The sequence below is a fragment of the Alligator sinensis genome, unplaced genomic scaffold (assembly GCF_000455745.1).
Source record: "Alligator sinensis unplaced genomic scaffold, ASM45574v1 scaffold966_1, whole genome shotgun sequence".
NCBI classification, from domain to species: Eukaryota; Metazoa; Chordata; order Crocodylia; family Alligatoridae; genus Alligator; species Alligator sinensis.
Genome location: NW_005842161.1, coordinates 2,014,525 through 2,020,880, shown reverse-complemented (window position 1 = coordinate 2,020,880; position 6,356 = coordinate 2,014,525).

Sequence of the window (6,356 nt, the reverse complement as noted above, 5' to 3'; positions counted from 1 at the left end):
CTAGCGTGCCCACATCCCCCCACATCTTAGTGTCATCAGCAAACTTGAATAGGGTGCTTTTTACCCCCTCATCCAAGTCACTGATGAAGATGTTGAACAGCGTGGGTCTGAGGACCGAGCCCTGGGGGACCCCACTGCCCACATCCCTCCAGGTTGAAAATGACCCATCCACCACCACTCTCTGGATGCAGCCCTCCAGCCAGTTAGCAACCCATTTGACTGTGTAGGTGTCGACGCCACAGTCCCCTAGTTTTTTAATGAGAATGGGGTGAGAGACAGTGTCGAAGGCCTTCCTGAAGTTCAGAAAGACTACGTCCACTGCTACCCCTGCATCTAAGGATTTTGTGACCTGATCAGAGAAGGCCACCAGGTTGGTCTGACAGGACCTGCCTCTAATGAAACCATGTTGGTTGCCCCTAAGCATAACCTCCCCTGCTGGCCCCTCGCGGATATGCGCCAGGATAATTCTCTCAAAAAGCTTACCCAGGATCGAGGTAAGACTAAATGGCCTATAGTTCCCTGGGTCCTCCTTCCTCCCTTTTTTGAAAATGGGAACCACTTTGGCCCTTTTCCAGTCCTCTGGCACCACACCAGAGCACCACGAGTGCTCATAAAGCCATGCCAGGGGTCCCGCAATGACCTCTGCTAATTCCCTCAGCACTCTGGGGTGGAGGTCATCAGGACCAGCTGATTTAAATACGGCCAGTCCCTCCAGAAGTTCCCTGACTAGATCCTCACTGACCCTAGGCCTGGGTGTGCCTCCCCCAGGGCCTGAGGGGGTCCCAGAGGACGGGGTGATCTGGTCCCTGCTCAGGAAAATGGAGGCAAAGATATTGTTAAATAGGTTAGCCTTGTCGTCTGGTGCAGCAACCAGATTTCCTAGCGTGTCTTGCAGAGGCCCCACATTACTGGGTACCTTCTTTTTGCCCACTATGTATTTAAAAAAGGACTTCTTGTTGTTTTTAATCTGGGTAGCCATCCCAGTTCCATCTCTGCCTTGGCCTTCCTGACCGCCCCCCTGCAGCCCCGAGCAACTGCGGTATAGTCTCTATCCATATCTCTATGTATGCCTCCACTGCAGCTAACAGTTAAAAATTAGCTGACCCTACTCCACTTTCACACTTAAAAAATTTAGTACCAACAGGACCTCATTATATCCCTCCCCAACCCCAACTACATTAAAAGCCCAAAGCAGAATTTATTGATGAATTAACACTGTATCTTTGAAAATGATTCCTGCATTGTTAACCAGCACATGCAGCCATTCATATTTCTTCTTCAGAACATCCTGGAGAGTCCAGACACTCTGAAGAGTGAAGACCATCAGTACTGGTGGGTTCAGCCCATCTTCACATGTCCTGCATCCTACCATGTCCCAGGGAACAGCTCACACAGAGCTTGCCCAAGAGCAGGCCATTAGCTCCAGCTGGGACAGCTCTGGGGGTGCTGAACATTCTTCTCTCCTAGCAGATGCCAAAATAAAACTCTCTGGGGATGACACCCTGCAAATCAAAGACCCAGAAAATGAAAATCTGTTTACAAAGGCTTTGCATATTCCAAGAAGTCAGTATCACTCCCCTCCAACCAGAGGTGGATTAAGATTTATTGGGGCCCTGGGCAAACACAAAATTGGGGATCCCCTCTAGAGGTGCACCGATATATCAGTTGCATATTGGATCAGCACCAATAAAAGGAAAATTAACATTATCAGTTATCGGCTTGTTTTGGCCAGTGTAGCCAATTAATTTCACCAATAAATGCCATGTGCACATGATCAGGAATGCAGCTGGGCAGCTTGAAGAGCTGCATCTGGCCAGTAAGTCTGTTGGGGGGGAAAGGGGTGTGGGGAAGGGAACAGATGTGGAGGGGGCAGATTGAGGCCCCCATGGTGAGGGAGGGAGTGGGGCAGGGGTAGGGACAGCAGCAGGCACTACCCAGCCAGGGTGGTGAATGTGATCTTGGGCCTGGGAGCAGGACAGAGCCATGGGTGGCTTATCTGTGGGGGGGGGAGGGGAGGAGGGGGTGAAGGGAGGGGTGAGTGTTCCAACACTTCTGAGCACACACCTGGGGGAGGCATATTTTCCCCTGAATTTGGCACGGGGCAAGGGCATACAAATCAATAATGACTCCAAGATCCTTTTCTGCCTCTGTGCTGACAACTCATTTTGGAATCAATAATGACTCCAAGATCCTTTTCTGCCTCTGTGCTGACAAGAAGGGAGTTCCCCAGCCTGTAGGTATGCTGCTGGTTCTTCCTCCCCAGGTGTAATACCCTGCACTTGTCAGTATTATATCCTATCCGTCCACCCCTGTAACCTGTCCAGATCTAGTTGTAGCCTGTCCCTTCCTTCTAGCATGTCCACCTCTCCCCCCATCTTAGTGTCATCCATGAATTTGAACAAGGTGCTTTTCACCCCCTCATCCCAGTAGCTGATGAAGATGTTAAACAGTGCGGGCCCAAGGACCAAGCCCTGGGGAACCCCACTGCCCACATCCCTCCAGGTCGAAAATGACCCGTCCACCACCACTCTCTAGGTGTGGCCCTCCAGCCAATTTGTGACCCATCTAACTGTGTAGGCATCGATGCCACAGTCGCCTAATTTTTTAATGAGAATGGGGTGAGAGACAGTGTCGAAGGCCTTCCTAAAGTCCAGAAAGACTACGTCCATTGTGACACCTGCGTCCAAGGATTTTGTGACCTGGTTGTAAAAGGCCACCAGGTTGGTCTGAGAGAACCTTCCTCGAATGAACTCATGTTGGTTGCCCCTAAGCATAATCTCCCCTGCTGGTCCCTCGCAGATGTGCTCTTGGATAATTTTCTCAGCTTCCCCAGGACCAAGGTAAGACTAATGGGCCTATAGTTTCCTGGTCTTCCTTCCTCCCTCTTTTGAAAATGGGGACCATGTTGACCCTTTTCCAGTCCTCCGGCACCTCACCAGAGCACCATGAGTGCTTGTAAAGCTGTGCCAGGGGTCCCGCAATGACCTCTGCTAATTCCCTCAGCACTCTGGGGTGGAGATCAACAGGACCTGCTGATTTGAACATGTCTAGTCCTTCCAGAAGTTCCCTGGCTAGGTCCTCACTGACCCTGGGCCTGGCAGTGCCTCCCATGGGTCCGTCGGGGATCCCAGTGTGGGGGATGCCCCAGTCCCGGCTCAGAAAGATGGAGGCAAAGAAATTGTTAAAGAGGTTAGGTTTGTCATCTGGTGTGACCACTAGATTTCCTAGCGTATCCTGCAGGGGCCCTACATTACCCTGTACCTTCTTTTTACCCGCTATGTATTTAAAAATGGACTTCTTGTTATCCTTGATCCAGGTTGCTAGTCCCAGTTCCATCTCCGTCTTAGCCTTCCTAACAGCCCTGCTACAGTCTTGAGCAATGGAGGTATAATCCTCCTTGGTGATGGCCCCTCCCTTCCATTGGGTATACGCCTTCTTTTTAGCTTTGAAATGTTCCTGGGTGCTTTTGGTGAGCTATGGGGGCTTTTGAGCACTCTTGCCCCCTTTGATCTGCATTGGGATTGTCACCCTTTGGGCTTGGAGGATCGTCTCCTTAAGGACGGCTCTTCCTGGTCTCACAGCGCCCCGCCCCTCTGGGACCTCAGTGCCTACCTGACTAGTCTCCTTACCTCAAGGAAATCTGCCCTCCTGAAGTCTAGGGTTGTTGCCTTGTTGCAGGCCTTTGACACCCTGCGCTGGATGGTAAATTCCAGTAGGCAATGATCGCTATCGCCCAGGTGGTCAAGAACCCACAGTTCCCTCACCAGGTCATCGCCCGTTGCCAGGACCAGGTCCAGCAAGGCATTTCCCCTGGTGGGACTGTGCACCTCCAGGGTTAGATGGAGGTCCTGTACCTCAGTTACGAACCTACATGAGCAGTCAGACCTGGCAGACTTAACTGCCTCTGCAAGCTGACCTGAGAATTCCTGGTCCAGCTCTTCTTCCTGGTTGGGTGACCTGTAGCAAACCCCTACCGTTTAGTCCCTTTCCCCTGACCCCCTTGTATTCTGACCCAGAGCACTTCAGTTTGCCCGTCCTCTGACCCTGTGCTGTTTGTTGAGGATGGTATTGCTCTTTGACGTAGAGCGCCACACCCCCACCTTTCGTCCCTGTTCCATCCCTCCTGTACAGCCTATAGCCCGTGATGTTTACCACCCAGTTGTGCGTTGGATCCCACCAAGTTTCAGTGAGCCCCCCTATGTCAGGGTTAGTGTTAGCTAGCAGGAGGGCAAGTTCCTCCTGCTTGTTCCCCATACTATGAGCATTAGTGTAGAGACATTTAGGCCCTCCTGGAGGTATATGTACCACCCCTCTAATCCCAGGACTATCTGGGCCCCTGTCTCTTACCTGGGTATTTCTTGTGCTTGTTGCCTGTCTTGGCTGGGCTGTTCTTGTGGGTGGCTCTTGGTTTGGTGTTCCGTGGGTCCCTCCGTCCTCATCTTCCCCTTCCCCCGACAAGCAGAGCTGGGAACCTCTCAGGTCACTGCTCAGATCCTTGCTGGAGCTGGGGAACCTCTCTTGCTGGCCACAGCCTCTTGTAGGGGATCCTGGAGCCCAGCGGGGAGCCTCTCCTGCCGGCTGCACGCTGTGCTGCTGAGGAGCTAACTAATGCCTGCAGGTCTCTCTCCTTCAGGCTCTTCTTGGGCAACTGCTCCCGCCCCACTGGCCCAGCTCTTTGAAACTCCTTCCTTGTGGTCCCTCATTGGTCTCTCCTGAGTCAGCTGCGCTTTCCCTTTTAACCCCCTCCAGGTGACCCAAGGGGCCAATCAGGGGACATGGAGGGTGAGTCCCTGGGGCCTGATTGGCGAGGAAAGGGAATCCCAAGCCCTCCAATGATCTTTTACCCTTTCAAAACCTCTGGGCTAAATCACTAGCAGCTAGCCCGTCACACCACTGTTGTTTTAGCCCCTGGTCCTGGCTTGATTCTAGACTTAGTTTCTTTTTCCCCTCTTCTTCCTTCTTGTCCTTTGGATACAGTCTGGACTTTTTAAGAGGCTGTATTGGCTAGAAGCTTGGGACATGAGCTATAGGATACTCATTTAGAGGACAGGGCATTTGGTGGCATTAGCTTAGTTAAGTATAGCCTGGAGGCTAGGAGAGGGAAGGGTCTTGGGCTTGGTTGGTTGCAGGTCAGCAAGGCTGAATAGTGGTTGGCTTGGATGGTTGCAGCTAGCAAGATAGGATGTTGTATATTAGCATTTAGAAGCCAGTGTGACAGATCAGGGACTCAGTAAGTTGGTGTATCCTTGGTGCTCAGGCAGAGGGGACTGTTTGTAGTTGGCAGCAATGAATAACTGAGGGTGGTGCAATTTTTGAGCTTTACAGTGGAGGCCTGACTTGGTTGAGTGTGATCTTGATTTTTGAGCTGTGGGGAGATGGGGACTGCCTCAGTTAGAGCAGACAAGGGACCCCTGGGTGTTCTGGCTCAGTTGGGAGCAGCTTGGGGGTCTGGTTGGGGTGTCCTTATTTTTTGGGGGGAGGGAGGGGAGGGTGGTTCTGTGCATGATTAGGGTGCAGCCTGGGGACTTGAAGAATTGGGTGGGAGGGTAGGTGTGCTAGTTCTGTTTACTGAGACCTGGTTCTTGTGATGGGTCTTGGGTTAAGTCTTACTTGTCTGTGGCATGGGTCCTGAGGGAGCAGGTATTTTGGTTGGGGAGTGGCCTGGTGTTCAGGTTGGGTAAGGGTGGACCTGGATTGGTTTGGAGTCTGGGGAGGAGCTGACTTGGTTTGGGAAAGACCTGGGTTGACTGAGTACAACTACAAGGTTAAAGGGTGGGAGGCCTGCTTGGGTTCAGTTTAGTCTTGGGCTGGGGTGGGTTTGGGGATAACTCCAGTTTGTGTTTGGCCTTGTGCTGTGGCATGAAGGTGAGGGCAAAGGTTGGCTAGGTGCATTCTGTGATGCAGCATTGGTGCAGAGAGTTGGTGCAGACTGAGGCCTTCGCTTGGGGGTGCTTGAGTCCTGGCTTGGTTGAATGCACATTGGGAATTTGGAAGACTGCTCTAAATAGGTTGTGATATGGTGCTCAGTTGGGGAGGGCTCTCCTAGCTGGGTTGGTGGTAATTGGATGGTAGGAAAGCCTGCCTTGGCTGGGTGCTTCCTGAGGTGTTGTCTTGTTTGTGTGTAGCTTAGGGAATCCTAGGTTGGTAGGGTGCAGTCTGGGGCCTTCGTGAGGGTGGGGCTGGAGTTGTTTGGGTGCAGCCTGATTGTATGGAGGCTGGGGGTGCTTGCATCATTAGGTGCAGATGAAGGGCAGAGGCAGTGCGAGGCTTGGCTTTGCATGATGGGTTGTTGCATTGATGAAGGTGGGAGTAGGAGTCTCTTCTGGCAGGTTCTGCAGGGAGAGTTCTGGGTTGGT